This window comes from Scylla paramamosain, chromosome 14 (genome assembly GCF_035594125.1).
Source record: "Scylla paramamosain isolate STU-SP2022 chromosome 14, ASM3559412v1, whole genome shotgun sequence".
Classification (NCBI taxonomy): domain Eukaryota; kingdom Metazoa; phylum Arthropoda; class Malacostraca; order Decapoda; family Portunidae; genus Scylla; species Scylla paramamosain.
In genome coordinates, this window is record NC_087164.1 from 6,772,423 (window position 1) to 6,798,913 (window position 26,491).

Below are 26,491 nucleotides of genomic sequence, written 5' to 3' on the forward strand. Positions count from 1 at the left end.
AGCAAAATAATTGAAACACATAATCTCAAGACTACATCCTTGTATAAAACATTAAAGGGGACAGACAATAATTAGATTGCTCCTTACAATAAATAAATAAATAAACATATACAAATAAACGAATAAGTAAAATCTTGCTCATCCAGCTGACAATGTGTTAATACGACAGGTGCACCACGAACAAGGTAATGACGTATAACTGTCCATTAATTAAGTAAATCAATGTTTCCAGGAGACATTTGTTACACAAGACAATGCTTTGTGTGCAAGCTCTCTCTCTCTCTCTCTCTCTCTCTCTCTCTCTCTCTCTCTCTCTCTCTCTCTCTCTCTCTCTCTCTCTCTCTCTCTCTCTCTCTCTCTCTCTCTCTCTCTCTCTCTCTCTGAGTCTCAGAGAAAGAAAAAGAATCGCTGAGAAAGAAACAGATAGAGATAGATAGATAGATAGATAGAGAGAAGATAGATTAATAGATAGATAGATAGAGAGAGAGAGAGAGAGAGAGAGAGAGAGAGAGAGAGAGAGAGAGAGAGAGAGAGAGAGAGAGAGAGAGAGAGAGGTAGGACCGACACAGGCAAAATTTCATATTAACCGTTCAATCTCTATTTTGCTTGTGTGCGTGCCTGCGTATGCGTATGCGCGTATGCGCGTGCGTATGCGCGTATGCGTGAGCATGTGACATATATAAACTGGAATATTTCACTGTTCTGCATTAACTGAACCCTTGTCTTCAGACACTGTAACAATAGACGAAGGTGTAAAATGTATAGTAAATACTTCCCTCTGGATGAATGAAGAGTGACTCTTGAAAATAAATTATGTGTCGACGATATTTACACGGTTATAACAGCTTCTGTACCTTGCACACATTTATATTACAAGCTAGAAAAGAAATAACAGAAAAAAATGACAGTGCATGCGCAATAGGTGAGAACGATCACTGACCTTTTACACCGCTACACGAAGCACTTCTTGAAAGCTTGTAATTATATGAATTATGCTTCCTAATACAAAGAGATAATCCTCCACACGACGGAAACGAATGACACACTCGCATTCATCTCTAATCATTATAATTACTAGTGGTTATGTGGGTAAATTGCGGGGGGAGGCACGCATGAAACACACGTCTTCCGCGTTGCTGATCTAACTTCCTGAAAACTCCACACTCTGCAGCTGCAAGCACAGAGGTTGCTGCTATCACCTTGCAATATAAGACTTCAACTCTGCATTCCTGTCATTTCATGTAATGCTAATAATGTTAATAATTATACTCTTGTTGTAACCCAGCCACTCACCGTCATTGTCGGTATACATGCGAGACGGTTTTCGATGAGAATGTATTTTGAAACGTTCCTTTATTTATAGAGTCAGTCATTTTGTTCTAATCCTGCAAGTATCACGAACTTTTTGATTACTTTTCTTTTTCAGTGGCTTTTCTTCTTTCATTCTTTCCGTTTCGCTTGTCACTCCCTCACCTAATGTAGTTTAAATAAATCGGTAATGTTGCTTGACAGCTTTCAAGTATTTTGTTGAATTTCTTCCCAACCAAGTTACCTTTTCTTTATGATTATCGTTGTGTTGCTCCCTCACATTGATTTTGTGTGACGGGAGATATTTCGTAGTGCGACCCTTACCTTTCTTTTTTCCTTTCACCACAGTCCCACCCCACTAACTTACTTGATTTGTTTCTCAAGGCTTTTAACCTCGTTTCCTCTCTTGTCAGTCATTATCGACTTGCTTCAGGTTCTTGGAATGACGCTCATTTTTGTTTCCCATCTCTTCATTACGAACAGTTTCTCCGAAGCCCTTTTCTCCAGTGTAGTATGAGCTTTATACGATACTCATGCTAGCATCACGACCAGCCTTACCTTCTGGGACACACACACACACACACACACACACACACACACACACACACACACACACACACACACACACAACACACTAATTGGAATCCTGGACAAAGAGGGGACATTCGGTACACAGCCAACTCAGCTGTTTATCCAGCCTTAAGTGTCACGACGCATACTGGAGGGAACTTTGGTCACCTGCACGATACAGTGGCTCTTTGTGCTGCAGTAGTGGCTTAATAGCCCGCCACTTCAGCGACAAGGAGACTTGGGATGGGCACCGAGGCTAAGCCCCTATACACAGTCTTGTTCAGTATTTCTTAAAGCTTTTACGTCCTCACTGTTAATTTTATCTTTTACCAGCTAATTTGACATGTTTTTTCTTTGTTTCTTAGTACATAAATACACAATGCGCCCTTTCATCACATTACTCATGACGAGAGCATAATAACACCCATACTCCTTCACCATCGTATACTCGTACATGTCACCTGCACCTGCTTGTGTCTGTGCTTATGCTACAGCAACATTTTTTCACGTCAATCCTTATCCTCGAAATGCGCCCAAAGAACACTTGATTAGGTCATTATGATAAATTTTTAGATTTCAGTGACTCGTGCTATTTATTCAGTAAACTTTTCACTGAATCATTGCTCTAAGATGAAACATGATATTAATTGTCAATAAATCATATTATAACTCGATCCCTTATATATTCTCCTTATTTATTTTAATTCTCTCTCTCTCTCTCTCTCTCTCTCTCTCTCTCTCTCTCTCTCTCTCTCTCTCTCTCTCTCTCTCTCTCTCTCTCTCTCTCTCTCTCTCTCTCTCTCTCTCTCTCTCTCTCTCTCTCTCTCTCTCTCTCCCCCTTCGTTCCGTTAGTTACTTCATTTCGTACATGACTCCAGTATCTATGTTGGTGTCTCATTATAGTGATTCAAGTACGCAAATGGACGTAATAAATGGGATAATGTTTCCATTAGTAAATTTTTAGCTAATGGTATCATATCAGTGTATTAAGTCCTTAGACACTTAAAGTTTTTAGTCACTTAAGACCTATAATACTTATATCTTCTAAGATTTGTGCATCACAATGCGATGGATTTTCTCCTAGGCTGAGAATTTCCCATGTAGGTATGTACTGGAATGTTAAGGTGAAAAACACGTGTATCTATTTCTGTCTACGCATCTATTCATATCTACATCTATCTGTCTATACCTATCTGTATCTATGTAATATATATATATATATATATATATATATATATATATATATATATATATATATATATATATATATATATATATATATATATATATATATATATATATATATATATATATATATATATATATATATACACACACACGTGTGTGTGTGTGTGTGTCTGTGTTTATCTATTTATTTGTTTACTTAAACTATATCTTGCAGCAAGACGACTTTCAGTGTGTGTGTTTATTTATTTATTTGTTTACTTAAACTATATCTTGCAGTAAGACGACTTTCAATCTGCAGTTCTTTTAGAAAAAAAATTGTGAATAAAATTTTTATAAATGATGACCGGAAAAAAAAATAGTAATAATAATAATATATATATTTTGTTAGGGACTCCTACCTGGGATTAAAAAAAAAATGGATTAAAAAGGTCGCTTAGAATGCCATTCGACAAAAAAATAAAAGTAAACAAAGAATCAAGAATTTTATGCAGTGTTATTTTCTGAATAATTTGCTTTCGTATGTTTTCATGGTATTTATTTATTTATTTATTTATTTTAGAAAGATAAAAGTGTAGACTTGCGTGTTCACCAAAACGCATTCACTTCCATTATTTTGTTGTGTGCCAATTTTTCACTCGCAGTGGGTAACGCATGGAAATTAAAATGAACTTCCTCACAAGATGAGAAAGGAAGGTGGCGTTAGAAGTTAGGGTTCGTCTCCTCAGATGGTAAAGCACCACGATCAAGCGCATCGCACCACCATTCATCATCATCCATCCCAAGGTGCTGCCTTTGTGGCTGTGAGCGCCCACAACTCCGGAAAGAAGAGAACTAGAAGGAATATTTTAGTTCTGGATTATATTATCTAACACTAATGGAGGCAGGTCAGGAATATGTGATTTCATGAAAGGGGAAGAAAAAGGTATCACCGCTTTCGAAGAAACCTTTTCAGAAAAGTTTATGAGAAAGGAGTAAGGTTGTGCTTTGCGTCAGGTCACTATCGTGTTATATTAATCCCGCAGCACAGTACAATGTGCCACAATGAAAAAAAAAAAAAGCGATATAAGAATAGCATTCTTAGGTGTGAAAAACTTGGAAACCACATTAGTTTTGTTGGAACACTTTTTTTTTCTTTGTTTCTATAAGGATAATTTCTAAACATGTTATAAGAGGATACTGTATTTTCTTTTTTTTTCTTTTTTGTATTTTTTAGTTTCTGGTCAACGCACACTCAGTTACTTTAAGAGAGACACATGAAGATCTTTTATTCTAGATGGCATGAAATACAAGGAACATAAATGGCTTGTTTGTGCAAGTTTGAAAGTTGTAGCGAATATTCTTAATGGATTACAAACTGATTGTACAAAGTACATGTGTTTTCTATGGAAGTGGGACAGCCGGACAAGATCAGAACATTACACCCGATCGGAATTTGTGTCACTGTATCAAGAGATACAGTGACACAACGGTCTCAAAGTGTTATTAATGAACCACTTGTGAAAAAAGAAAAAACATAATTTTACCACAACTACGTATAAAACTGGGCTTGATGAAACAGTTAGTCAAGGCATTAAAGTATGATAAACCAGCATTACTATACGTCAAGAAGAAATTTCCAGAAGAAGTGATGCAAAAGTAAAAAAAAAAAAAAGCATATTTGTGGGACCGTAAATTATGAACTCGTGCTTGACAATGAATTTCAAGCAACGATGGATGAAACTGAGTCAGCAGCTTGATGTGCGTTTAAGGATGTGTGAAAAGGTCTTCTGGGAAAGCAAAAAACACGCATTATGATGTTTTAATAGACGAACTTATCAAAGGCTACCAACATCTACGTTGTAGCATGTACGTCAACTGCATTTGCATCTTTCCTTTTTTTCCCGGAGAATGCAGCAGCTGTCAGCGATGAACACAGGGAGGTTTCATTAGGACATAGCGAGAATGGGAAGTAGGTACACAGGTAAATGGAGCCCAGCCATGTTCGCTGATTTTTGCTGGAATCTGATGCGTGGCGAATCAAGTTGTTACATAAACGGCAAAAAAAAAAAAAAAAAAAAAAATGCTGAATTTATAGTTTAGTATTGATTAGGCTAAGATAATTGAAATTCAATATATATTTGATCAGTTTATTGTTAAAAACACAATAGATTAGAATGTTATAAAATTTTTCTCATTATATTGTATATCTGGTAAAAGGTTACCAGGCTGTTACATAAAACTGAAACGTGTCTGAGGTATTTGGTTGTCAAAATTAGCACCCTTTTAATGATGATCAAAGCACCGACTAGGCAATTTTTTTTTTTCTTTCCCTTAGATTTGTTGTACAGTGAAATCTTTAAAATTTAAGGTGTGAAGACGGCGTTACATGGAAACACTTTCAAAGATTCGGCATGACCGCTGTTGATGAAAAGATTTTTAATGCAAATGTATCCCTGTGACACCAGTACTTCACGTACTAAAAGCCTCCTCACGTAAAGTCTCTTAACGTACTTAGCCTCTTCTCACATACATTGACTTGACATTAGTGCGTCGTCTACTGGTTGCATTTCACGGGTCACGTTTGCCTGCGCCTCTTGAGCTTTTATAAACTGTCATTTCTCGGAACTCTGTTTTCCTGTGCCTTCCCGTGCTAGTTGCAAGTGCGTTTACTGACTTCTACCTTATATTCACTGCATTAATGTTATGGCTTTGCTTTGTCTTTTTTTACTGTCCTTAGAAAAAATACAAAATGACCATATCAATATTTATGTTTGTACCGAAGGTGTTAAATATCTATAGTAGAAAATTTATAAGAAAGGAAACTTTTTAATGTATATGAGAAAACTAATTTTTTTTCGGTTATAATATAAAATGTTGCTTTACCAAACCAAATCAGAATATGCCTCGCCCCCTCCCCAAGTTATCTGGTAAAAAAAAAAATATTTAAAGGGAAGAGAGGAGGGTGCGAACGAAAGGCAAAGAATGGAGGGAGAGAGAATAAATGTGAAGAGGAAAGATGAAGGGGATAGTTGAGAGAGAGAGAGAGAGAGAGAGAGAGAGAGAGAGAGAGAGAGAGAGAGAGAGAGAGAGAGAGAGAGAGAGAGAGAGAGAGAGAAAGGCTCGGTAAGAGAAAAAAGACTGCGATGAAATAAGAGGAAGAACGGTTTTCGTGTCACTGAATAAGGACGGAGGGAGAGCAGGCAGAGTACAAATTATCCTCAGCTGTTGAAATTGAAGGAACAGTGTTCTGGAGTCCTACAATTTCATAACACCCAACTTTTAAATACCTATAGAGTCACGCAAATGTGTATGTAGATGCGTAACAGATAATTATTAGTGATAAGAACTTCCCGTGCTATTTGTTGCAGATTCCATTGTCCGGGCCAGTGATTAGAATCATCGTGGTATGATTTCGTTATTAGCATGTTTCGGTTGAGACTGAATGATGACTGAAGGGAGGCGGGAGGTTTACATTTAGAATTACGTCATAAAACATAACACTGGAATATATATATATATATATATATATATATATATATATATATATATATATATATATATATATATATATATATATATATATATATATATATATATATATATATATATATATATATATATATATATATATATATATATATATATATATATATATATATATATATATATATATATATATACACACACAAACACACACACACACAAAGTTTGTTGTTTTTAAAGTTTTGTAGTGGCGCTATATCACCGCGATGTTGCGGCGCAATAAGCTAAATCCATCAATCAATCGGTACATGATGTATGACTTCACTATAGCTAGTCATTGTTCCTAAATCGACATTTCTGGCCTCTTGACAATTGCTCAGTTACTGTTGTGCCTCCTCAGGCTGTGGGTGAATGGCTTATTCAGGAATATGGACGGCCCTTTTTCAGAGACTTGGACACCTTTTCTTGTTAAAAATAGATACTTTTTCACCTGATGGAGATAGTAAAGTTACTATTTTTCCGTAAACGTATGGACAGGTGGCTTAGGAATCTCATCATTGAGTCATAACTTGACAATTTTTCATACTAATCAATTTTGTCATCGTTACAATGTAACATTTAAAAATAAATAAATAAATAAACTGAGAATAAATTAGCCACTTCCCCCCCCCAAAAAAAAAAGAATAAAATAAAATGGATAAATGAATAAATATAAATAGATAAATAAATGAATAAATAAAAATAAAAAAAATAATTATAATTCATAACTTCGAGGCCTAAGAAGCGTTAGTTATCTAATCAAACTAAACCAAGTCTACTCTAGGTCTAACCTAATTTTAACGTTGCGAGACTACCCAGCAAAATCTTCCGGGTAACTAATCCGAATCCTGTAGGGCAATTAACGCTAATTCTGCGAGACTCCTTATTATGTGAGAGGAATGTAACTTAGCTCTATTGGGATGGAGAATAAACTCGGATATATTCCGGAGAATCTCGTGAAAAGTGATGGACGCGTCATGGTGCCTGTAGCAGTACAAGTAGGCCAAACTACTACTTGTATTGACGTTTCTTGTAGCCAGGTCTCAGCGTTCAGCTTTTCAAGTCCCGCTGAAGTCTTTCCATGTTGCTGATGTGGACTCCCGACTCCGAGACAGCCAAGTGCTGGGAGTGGTTTACAGCATGATGCGGTAGCCAAGCTCAGTGAGTCCACCTTTGGCTTTCCAGAAATCACTGTGGATAAGTGACTGATAAGAGTGGGATGAGGGTGGTTACGTCAATTGGAACAACTGACCATTACCTCTCTCTCTCTCTCTCTCTCTCTCTCTCTCTCTCTCTCTCTCTCTCTCTCTCTCTCTCTCTCTCTCTCTCCCGCTGAAGCCCCACACGCCATTTCGAAACGCCCTCAATTGTTCTTTCTTTTTTATGAACTCTGCCTCATCCATTTTTACCTCTTTACTGAGACCACCGATGAGTTCCTGTTTACGTAGCCAATCATCACAAACCCCAGAGCAATATCTCATCCAACCAACAAGGATTTTCGTCGCTACTTAAAGTAGGTGTAGATCGGGCACGTCGTTGATGAAGAGGAGGTATACGGTAGGAGATTTATATTGTGCAGTCAGTTCCTCTTGATCAGGAAGTAATAGACTAAGATTATTCTTGAGGTTCGATAGTTCACCTCTCATGGTTAGTTCCCAACCACAGCTTCATTTTATTTATATATTTTTTTGATGAATGACCCCGTGTTTCTGAAATGCCTTTAGAGAAATTCTCTTTGTGCTCCGGATAGCATTTGAAAATTTTTTTTTACTTCACTTGGAGGACAGCTGTCGTATGCTGCATTAAAGAAGGAAGTGAGGGGTGAGAACTAAGATGTGCGAGTTCAATTAATATACCCGTCTGAGGGGCTTCATACAATATTCTAGCTAGAAAAGAAGGCTACATTAGCTGCATTGATTAACACATCTCGCATTGGCGTATAATAAAGGCGCCGCGCGAATGAAAAAAAAAAAAAAATCTCATCAACGGAAGTGAAAAGCGCCGCACACATGAAGGCCTCGCTTCCAGAGTCGCGTTAGTAATTAATAATAACTAGGAGGGAGAGGGTGTGCCTCCCTCTGCTGTGAACAATCTATGCAATTAAAGTTATTCATGCATAAATTTCTATTAGTTTCCGGAAGTTAATAACTACCGTAGAGTATACTGATCCATAAAAAAAATATAAAGGAAAGTTAAGGCTTAATGACTACGGGGCCTGTCCACACCAGAGGCATCATGTCCGCATTAATGTTATCAGCATTAGTATTAGCATTGTAATAATAATAATAATCATAATAATAATAATAATAATTATTATTATTATTATTATTATTATTACTATTGTTATTACTGTATTATTATTATTATTATTATTATTATTATTATTATTATTATTAATTATTGTTGTGATTAGTGTTGTTGTTGATGCAGTTGTTTTTCTTGTAGTAGTTATTGCTTTGGGTTTTTTGTTCGTATTGCTGCTGTTTGTTTTATTTTTCTTTTATTCTTGTTTAAGTGTAATTTCTTTTACTACTCTTATTTGATGATTTTCTTAAAAATTATGGTTATTAATGTTGTTTATATTGTTGTTGTTGTCCTCGTTGTTGCAGTCGTCCTTGTGCTTATTGTTGGGTCTATTTGTCCACGTATTTTTTCTTATTCTATTCATGTCAGGAGTGTTGATTTTTTAATATTTTGTTACAACTACAATACTTTTTTTCCCCACTTTTTTTTTGTGGATCAAGAATATCAGTATCATAATATTAGTTTATTTTATGTTTTAACTATGTAATGGTGGAAACGTTTATTTTCTCTTATCGCATAGTTAGCCATACTAACTCGTAGCAAGCTATATGTGTGGCTTTGTAAGGATTAATATATTTCATGTGTCTGCTGTGTGTATATATATATATATATATATATATATATATATATATATATATATATATATATATATATATATATATATATATATATATATATATATATATATATATATATATATATATATATATATATATATATATATATATATATATATATATATATATATATATATATATATATATATATATATATATATATATATATATATATATATATATATATATATATATATATATATATATATATATATATATATATATATATATATATATATATATATATATATATATATATATATATATATATATATATATATATATATATATATATATATATATATATATATATATATATATATATATATATATATATATATATATATATATATATATATATATATATATATATATATATATATATATATATATATATATATATATATATATATATATATATATATATATATATATATATATATATATATATATATATATATATATATAATCGTCCCCACACAAGAAGCATTTCATATCAATACCCGACATCACAACACTCTGGAACTTATATATATATATATATATATATATATATATATATATATATATATATATATATATATATATATATATATATATATATATATATATATATATATATATATATATATAATCGTCCCCACACAAGAAGCATTTCATATCAATACCCGACAGCACAACACTCTCTGGAACTATGATAATGAGAAAGCATCAAGTATAATCGTCTTCATGATAGAACGCACGACGGTGAGCGCCTTCACATATGCCGCGTTCTCTCTAGTAATAACAGGAAAGGAAAAAGTGAAGCTCACCGGCACCGTGCAAGGAAGACGGATCCCCGCGACCTTCGATTCCGCCACGTTTAAGAGGCAAGAGTGAATGGAATTCCGTCCCCATGAATGTGAACCGTATTCCATAATATGAGCCGATAAGAACATAAAAACAGCATGAAAAAGTAATGGAAGCTGTAAAAAGTTGTCAGGCTTACAAATGGCAGTCTTTGCATGAAGCATGCCTGCCTTTTTCCACCTATCATACTCCATGAATTTATTTAGTCCTTTAATTAAAGGTCCCTGATGACTTGGCACTAACATTCTGATTACTGAGTCTGTTCCATTTATCTGTCACTTTGAAACAAATCTTTCCTCTCTCTCTTTTTATTATTATTATTCTTAAATAATTCTTCTTCTTCTTGTTCTTGTTCTTATTCTTGTTCTTGTTCTTTTTGTTCTTCTTCTTCTTCTTCATCGTCATCATTATTATTATTATTATTATTATTATTATTATTATTATTATTATTATTATTTATTTATTTATTTATTTTTTTTTTCAACTTTGAACCCACTATTTCTTGTTCTTTTCTGGTTACTGATCCTGAGGATCCGTTATATCATTTGAATACGTCTATCAGATCGCCTCATAATTTATACCTCTCTCATTAATGTAAATTTAAAAGCTTCAGTCTCTTTTCATAAGGAGTACTTTTTATGTCTTGTATCATTTTAGATATTCTCCTTTGAACTGATTCTAGTAGACCTATATCATTCCCGTTATATGGAGACCAGAACTGCGCAGCATAATGTACTGTGGATGAGGTATGACATCTTTACATCTTTAATATTACATTATTACATCGGGACTTTTCCTTTAACTCTCTTGAATGTGAATCCTAATACCCAATGTGCCGTATTTCTGGTCTGTATGCAGCATTTTTTTTTGCTGACGGAGGTCAGACCTAACTAAAGCTCCTAAATCTTTTTTTTTTTTTTCCGCCGTTATTTTCAGACCCTCGCTCTTATCGTAAACTTGTTCTGTGGACTATTTCTACCTACGCTAAATACTTAACATTTCTTAATATTGAATTGTATTTGCTATCTATCTTTTCGTTCATCCTGTCAATCTATCTACCAGTCGACTGCATCCGAATCCAACTTAATTAATCTGTCTATCTTTGTGTCATTTGCAAACTTACTAACATTGCTACTAAACCCTTTATGTATATTAAAAAAATCATAGTTATTCAAGTGATCCCAATGGTACCCCACTAATTGCTTGTCCCCACTCGGATTTAGAGCCATTAATAACAGCTCTGTCGCCTGTCGTATAACCATGACCTTATCCAGCCTGATACTGTTCCATCTGTTCCATGCCCCTTAAATTTCTTCACGAGCCTGTGGCGAGGTACCTTGTCAAACGTCTTACTAAAGGCGTGTTGTATTATGTCAAAACTATCCTCATTATCTGTTACCTCATAAACACTACCATAAAAACTCAAGAAGTTCGCGTGGCATTACTTTCCCTTCGTGAAGCCAAAGTGTAAATACTTTAAGCTCCTCTATTGAATTAACGGCTGGGAGGGTAGACAAAAAAAAAAAAAAAAAAAATGGCGGAGATGGCTCAAAACATTTGCAAGTACTTTCATGGAAGCTGTTTTAGTGAGAGACGAAATAAGAAGTTTCTAGCGAAGATTTTTAGTAAAGGACAGACCAAGGATGTTCAGTGTGTAACACGGGATAGATGAGTGTGGTTGAAGAAGAGGGGATAATTATCTGGAAGGTTGTGTCGACTTAATAGATGGAAAAAATTCAGTTTCTGAGGCATTTAATGACACTTCGTTTGCTCTGCTCCATTAAAAAAAATTTAGAAATATCGTAAGTAAGACCTTCCTGATTTAATGTCTAGGAAAATAAGTATTTTCATAGTTGGAAGTGATAAAGAGAAAAATCATCACGATAACTGATAAATCGATAACAATAACCTTATCGCAATCCGATAATCGATAACTGACGATAAATGTCGCCCGATAATCGATAACTGATAAATCGATAAATCAAAAATTCCCATAATAGCGATAACGATATTGATATTTTAAGTAAAAAATAATTAAATCTAAATCTTTATTTTTATCTTTACCTTAAAAAAAAAAAAAATCTTAGGAAAACTTCAAATGCAATGTTTATCCTGTCTCCTCAGTAATGAAAAGTACATTTTTAAGTAAAGTAACTACAGTAAAGTCCCTCTCATCCGGCATTCGAGTATCCGGCAGCTTCAAGTATCCGGCACATTTTTCCCCGAGCCTTAAAATCACTAAAAAAATCAATGTGTACTTATAAAATCGATTAAAATTCCCGCGCGAGGCATACTTTATTCCCTCGCCACCAGAGCGCACCGCATCGCGCCACCCGCGGCTCGTGACTCAGTCCGGCGTGTGCACTGTTTATCGCCTGATGCCTTCATTATGCCTAAAGTTGTAGAAAAGAGGAAGCGTGTTGTGCTTACACTTAAGCAGAAGGTAGACATTTGTCGACGATTAGAGAGAAGTGAAAGCAGACAGCAACTAATGGCGGAATATGGTGTGGGCTCATCAACTATTTATGACATTAAATCCCAAACGAAAAAGTTGTGGGATTACATGAAAGCCACCGACACCCGAAAGGCAGCGGAAAATCGTCACACACTGCAGTATCATCGTGTTGAAAAGATGGACAAAGTGTTATACGAGTGGTTCAGCTTGAAAAGATCAGAAGGAGTCACAATTAGAGACGTCGCAGTGAGGCTGGTAGATACCTATCAGCGCCAGCATTTTTAAATGTCTCCGATTTCCTGGGGCAAAGGGGTGTCTTAGCTAAATTTGAAATCGATGTGCAGGAAAAGTACAGCATGAATTGCTGCACAACTGTATCTAAAATTAAAAACATAACCCTTAATATTAATATTCATACTTACTGGTGTATGATAAGGCTTTGTTAATTGAATTATAAGATAAAACTAAAAATAGGTAATTATTTTTTTTTAAGTAAGTATGAACAGTAAAAATAAAAGGATGTTGATTTCGGCTTGTGCATTTTATCTGGGAATGTTGAAAAATATCAGATATCACTGACACGTCCTGTATATGAAAGTAATCAGTGAAATAAAAAAAGAACAGCACCGCTGGCGGACGTACGACGTACTTATCTTGATCATGATTTTTCAGTTAAAGAAAGCGCCGCGCGCCGTTAGGAAGGAGTGTAAAGTGTAAACAATAGCCTCTCAGTTCTGCCGATACAAAGGCCTTTACTTTGCTTTACTATATCCAGAATAGGGTATAGCTCGTTCTTTCAGGAATTTTCTTAATTCCGCTCTAGTCCATGATTGTGGCGGTGATGTATCCATTGTGCAGGGTAGTCGAGTAAGCGTGGTCCTGTGTTTTGGTTTGCTCGCTGCCCAAGTACCCGAGGATAGTGATCGTACCGCAAAAATAAAGTCTTTGATACAAAATTATATTTTCTTTACATTAAATGGATTTGCCTGTTGTTTAGTACATGAAATTCAAGTATATATTAGTATACTTCCATTGAGGTCAGTAGAAAATTACAGATTGCCTGCCTTGATACACTTGTAGGCTCTTTTAAGAATATCATCTGAAATTATGAATAGAGGCTCAAACAATGTCATGTGCTGTCAGTTATCACGAAATTAATTGACTTAAAATTCAGACGCACTACTGTGCAACGATACACCTTTGTAAGCTTGTAAAACCTTGCCCCCAAAAGTATTTATTTTCCGGCGAGAATTAAATATTCTGGCGCTATCTGGTATCAAAACGCTCACTGCGACGTCTCTAATTACAGGTCCAATGCTACAACTGTGTGTTGGTGAGTGTGAGGTGGCAGCGCGGGTGGCGACGCGCGGCACGGCGATCAGCTGATCTTTGTTATGGTAAGATGCGTGAGTGTAGGGTGGTGATTGTGGACATAATTTCACTTCTATTCAAGTATCCGGCAATATTCAAGTATCCGGCATGTCGGCGGTCCCGTTGATGCCGGATAAGAGGAATTTTACTGTACATTTAATTTTGAAAGTTAAAAATTTGAACATGCTCATGTTCCAAAAAACTAGAACTGTCGATTATCGCTACTTTGGAACCAAAAGTATTGGCGATACCGATGAATCGATAACGCTGGAAAAATAATAATCGGATAACCGACAACCCGATATCGTTATGGCGATAAATTATCGATAATCTATCGCCATAACGTCCAAATGGATAATAGTAAGTTTAATTTAGAAGAACGTTAATAAAATGATAAAGTGGGTAACGGCAGAACACTGAGGAACACCACTGTTAACAACTTAGGTCTTAGGGGAAGAACAGTAACCGTCTACCACAGCACCAATAGAACGATTAGAAATAAATCTTTAGATGAAATTAGAGACAGAAGGATAAAAGCCACAAGAAAGTAGTTTGAAATATTAGAACTTCGTGCCATACTCTCTAATAAATTTTCGATTAGTGTAAAGCAAAAGAGGATGACAAATGCCCTATAACGAAAAGCAGATCACCAGGAGAATGTCTATGACGGAATCCATGCTAATGATTAGATATAGAGTTCTGAAGTGAACATTGCTGTTTTGGACATTTAAAAACTTGACACATACGAAATTAAAGAAAAAAATAGACACGAAATTTAACAATAAGTAAATAATCTGAAGAACTAGAGCGATCGCCCTTTTTAGGAACGGGATGAAGGGTGTGTGCATGTAGTGAAGTGCGTAAAGGAAGAGAATTGTGCTCAGAGGGCAGGTTGTGAATAGCCTTTTGTGTTGTGAAACACAGAGGGGTATCTGTTATGTGCATACAATCTCAACACATCTCTCTCTTCTTCTTTCTTTTTACTTTCTTATTTTTGTGGCCCTCTTCGTGCAGTCCTCATCCTCTTCTTCCTATTTTCCCTCTATCTTCGTGATGGATGCGGAGAGCGTCTCCGCCGCAGTTATGAACTAGCACTCAGTCGAAGTTTCCAGCACGTTGTCCAGATTGTCCTGTTCAGTAGATGAGGGCAAAGCGGCGGTACATATCTCTCACAATGCAATGCTACCCACGTCCAGAAGCATGTAATTGTAGATGTAAAGGTAAAGGTAGATGAACCCATTATTTTCTACAAGTTCGTTAGGCCTTGCATGCTCATATATATATATATATATATATATATATATATATATATATATATATATATATATATATATATATATATATATATATATATATATATATAATTTTTTTTATTTATTTACTTTTTTTTTTTTTTTTTACAATTCACAACCGCGACAAACACGAGTGTTCCCACCCGTGCTGTTGCTATCGACGTTGCGTATGATCAGACGGCACTGTCACCATGGATGATGAGACAGCATTCTTATTCACTAGAGATAGATAGATAAACAGATTACTTTGTTGATGAATGGAAGTGGAATGGGAGAACTGAACTAGTCAGTGTCAAAGTGGTCACTGTCCATTCCTGTCATCTTGAATGGACTAGTTGACTGCACCTTCATGAACCCCCTCTGACTTGAAGTTGGGAATGCCATGGCAACGGATCAACACTCTATTCATTGGCTCCTCTCACAAACCACGCTATTCAATGACGCTCCGTCAGCCACAAACACAGCGACAGGTGCAGTGTGTAGTTATGCGCCTCCATGCATAATCATGCATCTCAAACTTTCATCTCTCGTACAGTAAGAAGAGAAATCTCGAGCTGCCGCGGGTCGAAACACGATGACGAAAATATGTAGCGGTATGTTTTCACCTTCACAGAATGCCATTGACTTTTGCTGTGGGATGGTAAGGGCTTCTTTACGGAAGCTCCTGTGTGCAAAGACTTGGCGCCACTTCTTTATTTTCGTGCGGTAGAATCACTGTGCATGAGAGATAGCATGTCTGTACACGCGTGGCTTTTTCAGGTACTAATCGCTGATTGTTGTGTTGAAAAGATAGAAAAACGTAGACGCGCTCATTGTGTCTGGGGTTTCTCGAGATGTAGGACGTCAAGCAGAGAGTGATTTATGTGTTCTTAGTGAACATGCTAGAAATGACGTCAGTGAAGTATCCCACTGACACTTACCTACCCTATTTTTAAACGCTCGCCGCCGAATGGTTTAGAAGTGCATGCCGTGAGCGAATGTTTACGTGCGGGAATGTAGCCGCAGGGGCATCACATGGATGGCCTCTCTAGACTTCCCGGGGGAAAATGGTTGTGATAAGCTAGCACGTGTCCAGCTATTGAAATAATTCGAGTGTTGCAACGTGGAATGTGTTCCATCTGAGATGGAAAAATGTTCCATCAGTTAGGAGAAATTTGAGGAGAAAGGTCCCCATGTTGTAGACAGTCCAAGTCTCCCTTTCACATCTGAATTTGACGATCATTGGTCGAGGACGATCACAGTATCGTGATTGGTCCTCATCATAAAAACCCATACCGCCACCTGCAACATGTTTAATACATTATCGAGGAGTGTGTGTGTGTGTGTGTGTGTGTGTGTGTGTCCTTAACCGAAACTATATGTTCAAACCATATGAAATCTGCCAGGCGGTTTGGGCTCTGGCCCATATTATTATTATTCCTATCGCAATTTTAAAAGAGGTGGATCTTACGAGGACAAAAATCATATACGAAAAGTCAAAATTCATCATTTTACTTGCATCTATTCCGGTATCACCGAAAAACTCTGCGGGAGCCTAATTTAACATATGAATGGGAGGGCAATGGTGTTCATTGTTGTCCTTTTATGTCATAACAGGTAACACCGCAACTGGAAAATTAATAAAAATCAAATTCGGCAGGCTAATAGTAATGTGCTCTTAGTTGGGTAGCACTTAATTTCGTAATGCTTAAAATTTTTTGATGGAGGTGTTTCGGGGACAAGGATCTTGTATACTCTACATTGAAGAAATAACATTCTGCCATTATGCTAACATTTTATTTTATTGTAGATCCTTAATTTTGTTGTCAATAAAAAGTTATTTATCCCCAAGCTCGTATCTAAATGAGAAGCCAATGATGTAGATCGTTGACTTTGGCCAAGTAAAAGGTAACAAAAATTATCACTGCATCCTTTCATCTTAATTAATATCATTAGAAAAATCCTTAGGAGCCTCAGACATGTTTGTAAATGGAGGTCAGTGATTTTTTTTTTTTTTTTTTTTTTATGTAGGAAGGATACTGGCCAAGGGCAACAAAAATCTAATAAAAAAAAAATGCCCACTGAAATGCCAGTCCCTTAAAAGGGTCAAAGCAGTGGTCAAAAATTGGTGGATAAGTGTCTTGAAACCTCCCTCTTGAAGGAATTCAAGTCATAGGAAGGTGGAAATACAGAAGCAGGCAAGGAGTTCCAGAGTTTACCAGAGAAAGGGATGAATGATTGAGAATACTGGTTAACTCTTGCGTTAGAGAGGTGGACAGAATAGGAGTGAGAGAAAGAAGAAAGTCTTGTGCAGCGAGGCCGCGGAAAGAGGGGAGGCATGCAGTTAGCAAGATCAGAAGAGCAGTTAGCATGAAAATAGCGGTAGAAGACAGCTAGAGATGCAACATTGCGGCGGTGAGAGAGAAGCTGAAGACAGTCAGTTAGAGGAGAGGAGTTGATGAGACGAAAAGCTTTTGATTCCACCCTGTCTAGAACAGCAGTATGAGTGGAACCCCCCCAGACATGTGAAGCATACTCCATACATGGACGGATAAGGCCCTTGTACAGAGTTAGCAGCTGGGGGGGTGAGAAAAACTGGCGGAGACGTCTCAGAACACCTAACTTCATAGAAGCTGTTTTAGCTAGAGATGAGATGTGAAGTTTCCAGTTCAGATTATAAGTAAAGGACAGACCGAGGATGTTCAGTGTAGAAGAGGGGGACAGTTGAGTGTCATTGAAGAAGAGGGGATAGTTGTCTGGAAGATTGTGTCGAGTTGATAGATGGAGGAATTGAGTTTTTGAGGCATTGAACAATACCAAGTTTGCTCTGCCCCAATCAGAAATTTTAGAAAGATCAGAAGTCAGGCGTTCTGTGGCTTCCCTGCGTGATATGTTTACCTCCTGAAGGGTTGGACGTCTATGAAAAGACGTGGAAAAGTGCAGGGTGGTATCATCAGCATAAGAGTGGATAGGACAAGAAGTTTGGTTTAGAAGATCATTAATGAATAATAAGAAGAGAGTGGGTGACAGGACAGAACCCTGAGGAACACCACTGTTAATAGATTTAGGAGAAGAACAGTGACCGTCTACTACAGCAGCAATAGAACGGTCAGAAAGGAAACTTGAGATGAAGTTACAGAGAGAAGGATAGAAACCGTAGGAGGGTAGTTTGGAAATCAAAGCTTTGTGCCAGACTCTATCAAAGGCTTTTGATATGTCCAAGGCAACAGCAAAAGTTTCACCAAAGTCTCTAAAAGAGGATGACCAAGACTCAGTAAGGAAAGCCAGAAGATCACCAGTAGAGCGGCCTTGACGGAACCCATACTGGCGATCAGATAGAAGGTTGTGAAGTGATAGATGTTTAAGAATCTTCCTGTTGAGGATAGATTCAAAAACTTTAGATAAGCAGGAAATTAAAGCAATAGGACGGTAGTTTGAGGGATTAGAGCGGTCATCCTTTTTAGGAACAGGTTGAATGTAGGCAAACTTCCAGCAAGAAGGAAAGGTAGATGTTGACAGACAGAGCTGAAAGAGTTTGACTAGGCAAGGTGCAAGCACGGAGGCACAGTTTCGGAGAACAATAGGAGGGACCCCATCAGGTCCATAAGCCTTCCGAGGGTTTAGGCCAGCGAGGGCATGGAAAACATCATTACGAAGAATTTTAATACGTGGCATGAAGTAGTCAGAGGGTGGAGGAGAGGGAGGAACAAGCCCAGAATCGTCCAAGGTAGAGTTTTTAGCAAAGGTTTGAGCAAAGAGTTCAGCTTTAGAAATAGATGTGATAGCAGTGGTGCCATCTGGTTGAAGTAGAGGAGGGAAAGAAGAAGAAGCAAAGTTATTGGAGACATTTTTGGCTAGATGCCAGAAATCACGAGGGGAGTTAGATCTTGAAAGGTTTTGACATTTTCTGTTAATGAAGGAGTTTTTGGCTAGTTGGAGAACAGACTTGGCATGGTTCCGGGCAGAAATATAAAGTGCATGAGATTCTGGTGAAGGAAGGCTTAAGTACCTTTTGTGGGCCACCTCTCTATCATGTATAGCACGAGAACAAGCTGTGTTAAACCAAGGTTTAGAAGGTTTAGGACGAGAAAAAGAGTGAGGAATGTACGCCTCCATGCCAGACACTATCACCTCTGTTATGCGCTCAGCACACAAAGACGGGTCTCTGACACGGAAGCAGTAGTCATTCCAAGGAAAATCAGCAAAATACCGCCTCAGGTCCCCCCAACTAGCAGAGGCAAAACGCCAGAGGCACCTTCGCTTAGGGGGATCCTGAGGAGGGATTGGAGTGGTAGGACAAGATAAAGATATGAGATTGTGATCGGAGGAGCCCAACGGAGAAGAAAGGGTGACAGCATAAGCAGAAGGATTAGAGGTCAGGAAAAGGTCAAGAATGTTGGGCGTATCTCCAAGACGGTCAGGAATACGAGTAGGGTGTTGCACCAATTGCTCTAGGTCATGGAGGATAGCAAAGTTGTAGGCTAGTTCACCAGGATGGTCAGTGAAGGGAGAGGAAAGCCAAAGCTGGTGGTGAACATTGAAGTCTCCAAGAATGGAGATCTCTGCAAAAGGGAAGAGGGTCAGAATGTGCTCCACTTTGGAAGTTAAGTAGTCAAAGAATTTCTTATAGTCAGAGGAGTTAGGAGAGAGGTATACAGCACAGATAAATTTAGTATGAGAATGACTCTGTAGTCGTAGCCAGATGGTGGAAAACTCGGAAGATTCAAGAGCGTGGGCACGAGAGCAGGTTAAGTCATTGCGCACATAAACGCAGCATCCAGCTTTGGATCGAAAATGAGGATAGAGAAAGTAGGAGGGAACAGAAAAGGGGCTACTGTCAGTTGCCTCAGACACCTGAGTTTCAGTGAGGAAAAGAAGATGAGGTTTAGAAGAGGAGAGGTGGTGTTCTACAGATTGAAAATTAGATCTTAGACCGCGAATGTTGCAGAAGTTAATGAAGAAAAAGTTGAGGGGGGTGTCAAGACACTTAGGGTCGTCGACGGAAAGGCAGTCCGACCTGGGGACATTTATGGTCCCCTCCCCAGATGGGGACTCCGAGGCTGGTGTAGGAGTCGCCATGATTTTAAAATTTTTGGAGTGAAGGGTGTGTGTGTTATTAGGTGCTTGTAGTTTTGTGTGGAGGAAGAGAGTTGTCTTTAGAGGGCAGGCTGTGACTACCCCCTTGTGTTGTGAGACACAAAGGGAAACGTTCAGTGAGGTCACAGCTGGGTTTAATGATAAGTTCACAGCACCCCCTGAACAGTGCTTTAGACCTCACTGGGAGTAATTATCGTTTCGGCAGGTGTCAATGACGCTTTGATTAGCCCTAAAGATACATTTAAACGTCATTTTCTAGCTTAAAAATTATCAGCAACAACAGTTACATTCAAGGATAAATCTTGGAAAAGAAACATGGATTGTAAACTGAAGCAAGCGTAACTTAGTGGTTATTCTATTGTACATTCTTGTATTTCTGTACATATACAAGGTTGCGAGTTCAGTTCTGATCCACGTTAATTTTTTTTTATGGCGTATAACACTTCTTGTCTTGTAATCCTTTACGTATTTCCTTAGCTATCCTGCTTGGGGGACTCTTTAATCTCTCTCTCTCTCTCTCTCTCTCTCTCTCTCTCTCTCTCTCTCTCTCTCTCTCTCTCTCTCTCTCTCTCTCTCTCTCTCTCTCTCTCTCTCTCTCTAACTTTGTCTGTATAGTCCCAGTACCGATGGCAGGACCCACTTATCGTAATTTCTTGTTTATCCTCGTTATTGTACTTGTATGCGAGTGGGAGCACGCGCGAGGACACACACACACACACACACCCACAAACACACCACACCACACACACACACACACACACACACACACACACACACACACACACACACACGATCGATAACCGCTGTGACCTCAAGGTCGCTATGGGGTGAATTATAATGTTAGGGAACAAAACGTGAAAGCCCTTTACAGCTACGGGAAAGGCGTGTAGAGAAATGACAGCTGTGTAGACCTGGGTGGCAGGAGAGGTTGATGTTCTATAGGTAAGGTGAGGTGAATTGGGAAGCTAGTGGAGGACAGAATGGTGGGTGTGGAGGGCAGTGGAGTGCGGCGGCAGGAAATAGCCCAAGTAGACACCAACTTCTGTAAAGCTGAGATACCAGTGAGCTCGTGGGAGAGAACATGAAGTGAAAGAGACTAATGGTCGACGCATTAAGTCAGGAGAAATTAACCCACGGAGGAAGACAAGGGGTTACAACTGAAAAAGAAACGCAGTGCCTATTTTACGCATGAAATTAAGAGACCGATTTAAGAAAAACAGCAGAGAAAAATTTTTAGTGATTAAGGGGAGATGGTCTGGATTAAATGCATCCTGTGGGTGATAATTTAAAAAAAGAAAATACTGTGACCAGTAAATCTTTGCGTTAGACAGTAAGGGAAGGAGCGGCCTTCGAAATATTAGAAACGGTTTGGTATTCAGAAGGGACTTGGAACCTGGCTATAAATATACTGAAATGAGAAAACTGCATGAAGCTCATAATCACCGACGTGAAAAATGGTGGGAAGCCGTAATGTGCAGAGTGGTGTATTCCAGGTATCACTTCATTATCAGGGACACGGAAAGTGTGTTATCTGGCACTACCACTCTTTCTTTCTCCGCCTGCTGCCTTCACTCTCTTTGTTGTGTTGTCCGTATTTCCCATTTATCGTTGAGCCTGTCATTAGCGGAGGTCAGTGTATCCCATCCCAGCTGGTCGGCGATCCCTTACGGCCCTGAGGAGTCTGAGTGGGGCCACAGCCATTAACTCTGGCTGGCCGCACCACATTAATCATCCCCGAAAGGACGTGAATAATTCAGAGATGCTGTATTCGGCAGCAGCTGGTGGGGCTGGCTTGCTTCCTGACATCGGAACGGGCACTAAGTAATGCGACCCAGTGACAGGCCATCGCTCCTACAGGTGACACTTAGATAACATTATAGTAAGGTGACAGACCAAAGTTCCAGGAGATGGTACCTAAGCACATTTCTAGTGATCTGACTCAAACATCAAAAACTGACCCATGACTGGCCCACGGTCCTACAGACGGCATTCAGATACTACATGAGTAATTCCGGTATAACTTGTTGGATATTATTGATAAAACAATCTCTTGGATAATCAGGATATTTTTCCCAATTCCATTTCTACTGACATTATCCAAACACACACACACACACACACACACACACACACACACACACACACACACACACACACACACACACACACACACACACACACACATACACACACACACACACACACACACACACACACACACACACACACACACACACTATAAATCTATCAAATCTGTCAATACCCAAAGCATTTAATTAAGGGATCGGCGCGGCAGAGAGCTCGTCTGTCTTAGTGAAGCAACACAGCTGCTCATGGGTGTCGGATAAAAACTTAACGAAATCTTGTACTTTCAACTGAATTTTTTTTTTTAACTCCTCATCGTGAAGGTCATTCTCCTTCACACACACACCCACACACAGTTCTCCCACCACACTCCAGATTATCTCTGGAGGGGAGAGCTGCCGCGCACCATTGGGTCGCTGCACTCCAAGAATGGAAAAACACTCATCCCATGGGCTGCAAACAAGCACACGTTTTTGGGGGCTTTTCAGAGCTATCCCTGAACTGAACTGCATTCCTCCTAGAAGTTTATTATTTTAATGTGTCACTGGCATTTCATTTCATATTACTGTAATTTTTTATCTATCTATCTATCTATTGAATGTATATACAGGCAGGAAATTCTCTCAATATATTTCATTAAATGTGATCTCTAGGTCAACATTTAGTATTTTCTTTAAGATATTTTCTTTATATCTAACAAGTATTTTGAAGTTTGGTTGATGACTTCACCGCAGCTAGTCATGCTTGCTATTTCGAGATTTCGGATACCTTAAGCCTTCCTCAGTAGGTGTGGAGTGACTGGATCCGTTGAGGAAGCTGATATTTATACCGTGAGTCGTGGCGTCACTCTGGGTCGTAAGAGGTACTGATTGGTTGGTACAGCGCGACTGGTGGGCTCCTTGTGTGATGGAAGTGGGAGACGCTGATTGGTTGGCTCCAGTTGGCTGGAGGGCTCTCTCTCTGTGGCACCGGTGCTTGGTCCCTTCTCATGCTTGGCAAGGCCTGTAAATCTTTGGCCTGTACATTGAGGTTGGGGGTTGAATTCTTTTATGTATAGTGCTTCTAGTATTGGAAGGCGTCTTGCATCTGGACACATATATAAGATTTCAGTGTTTCTTCGGCGTCTTTTTGCTTAGGTATGTGTCCAGATGCGATACGCCTTGCAATACTTGAAGCACTGTACGTCAAAGAATTCAACCCCAAGCTCAATGTGCAGGCCGAAGATTTACAGGCCTTGCCAAGCATGAGAAGGGACCAAGCACCGGCGCCATAGAGAGAGCTTTCCAGCCAACCAGAACCAACCAATCATCGACTCCCACTTCCATCACACAAGGAGCCCAACAGTCGCTCTGTACCAGTCAGTGCCTCTTATGATTCAGAGCGACGCCACGACTCACGACCAAATAGCCCCTCTACTTTCCAGAGGTACTCTTCTGCTGACACTGCTATGACCCTTTGTACTCTGATAATCCACTCCGTTCCAACACATTCCTTTCTATCTCACACTATATTCTACCATGGTTCGGATGAGGCCGCTATAATGAAAATGATCCCTCAGCTCTACAGAGGTACTCTTGCACTTTAGAACTGCTACAAAACTTGCCACCTTCAACAATCCCCTCTGTTCCGCTCACCTCCCCAAACTATCTGGTCGTTCGGAACCCACGTTGAACTGTAGGCCCCATCGCTATACGGAGTACTTCTTCCTCTTTCCACCCTTTAATAAATATTCAAAACACTGTTGCTCTCCGACTTCTTTGACTCACTTTCCATATCACCAATCAGGGGGATGCCCGACCTAGGGGCGTGCGCGCATCCATGGCAGTGACTCACAGAAACAGCACAAGAGACAGACCACTTATAGCCCGTGCGGGGTTTTAGGGCCCACAAATCAACCAAGCAAGCGTGTCCAGTCATTCCACAGCTACTGATGAAGGGTTAAGGAACCCAAAATCGCGATATAGCAAGCATGACTAGCTGCATCAACCAAACTTCAAAAGAGAATTAGACTCTTGTTCGATATAAAGAAAATATCTTAAGGAAAATATTAAATGCTGACCTATCAGCTGACCTAACAATCACATTTAAAGAAACTATCTATCTATCTGTAATATATATATATATATATATATATATATATATATATATATATATATATATATATATATATATATATATATATATATATATATATATATATATATATATATATATATATATGATTTATTTATTATTTGTTCTACTTTTTATGTGGCATAGAAGATGACCTATATAGCATTTATTTATTTAGTATTTGTTCTATTTCTTATGTGGCATAGAGGCTGACCAAAGATACAAATATTATTGGGATAAAAGTCTTCTCAATAAACAACTTCCATTAAATTAACAATAAAAGGTTTATTAAAAATGACAAATTTAGTTGCTCTGGTGTTTTGATACTCCTCTTATGAAAATACTGAAGTCGTAGAAAGGAGGAATAGAAAAACGGTGAGAGTTCAGAGTTTACTTGAGGAAGCGGGTGAAAAAGTGACGATACTACATTCATAAGATGGACAGAGTTGTAATGGAAATTACCAGAATCGTGCTTACCGAGACCGCGGGATGAATGTAAGCCAGAAGTTAACATGTTCAAAAAGAGCAGTAGCCATCTAAATAACGGTAGAGGAAAACAAGGAGAGTTTTTGAAAAAAAAAAGATAAACTTGATACCATTCTGACTGATGGACCTGTTTAATTCCTACGTTATGGAAGTCATGTTCCACACAAAGATGTATAGAATAAGGTCTTTATATTGTTAGCAGTCACAAGAAGAAAAGAAAAATGGCAAAAACGATGAATAACGATATAGAACAGCCAAGTTCATGGAAACCGCTTTAGGGAAGAAATGGAATGTGAACATTAGAATTTAGATATTTAGAAACGAACAGCTGAAATACTATTTTTAGTGTAGAATGGGATAATAAATGTATAATATTAAAGAGATAGTGTTGATGTCTGGAAGGTGGTTTTGAGTGGATAGATGAAATGTTTGAGTTTTTCTGACATTGAACAACAAAAGGGTTGCCCATTTCATTCACAATTTGACGAAATATCAGATGGTTAGTATTTTACGAACTTTCAAAATGTGCTATTCACTTCTTACTGGATTGAAAGTCTGACAGATTGCAATGAGAAATGCAGGAAAGTCATCAATATAATACAGTAAAAAGGTTTGACCGGGCAAGGAACGAGCACGGAAGCACAGATGTGGAGGGTGATAATAGGGACTGCATCAAGACCAGAGAGAAACATAGAAAACATCCTTTCGAAGCCAGTCCATAACAAACATACAGTGTTTATTTGCCTGCAAATATCTGAGAAAAGAGTTCGGCTTCAGAAAATGTGTAAACTTGTGATTAAGTAGAGGAGGGAGGAAGATAATTGTAGATTCTACGACATTTTTTTGAGTGCCTGAGGCCCCCAGAAACAAATGTTGTAAGATTTGGGCAAGTTGAAGGACAGACATGGTATAGTTTTGGCCAGAAATATAAAAGGAATGAACATTATATGTTTATATTTTTGGCAGTTTATTACTATATCACGAAAAAAAAGTAAATAAAGGATTATTCACTTTAATAAATTGTCTCAAATTCAAGAAAAAGTATTATTTTGCTGTGTACGAACTAGAGTGACAGTACTTTTTCATTTATTTACCTTTTGATGATGATTTTTTTTTTTTTATGCTAAGTGTTACTTACATCTACGAGTAATTTGATTCCTTAAATTCATTGCGTAATCCTTTGTAATAAGGTACTTAAAAAATGGTGATGTATTGCTAATGAGACACGAGAAACTGTACGTTGTTAAGCGTGAGTTACTTAACTATTACTAGTTACA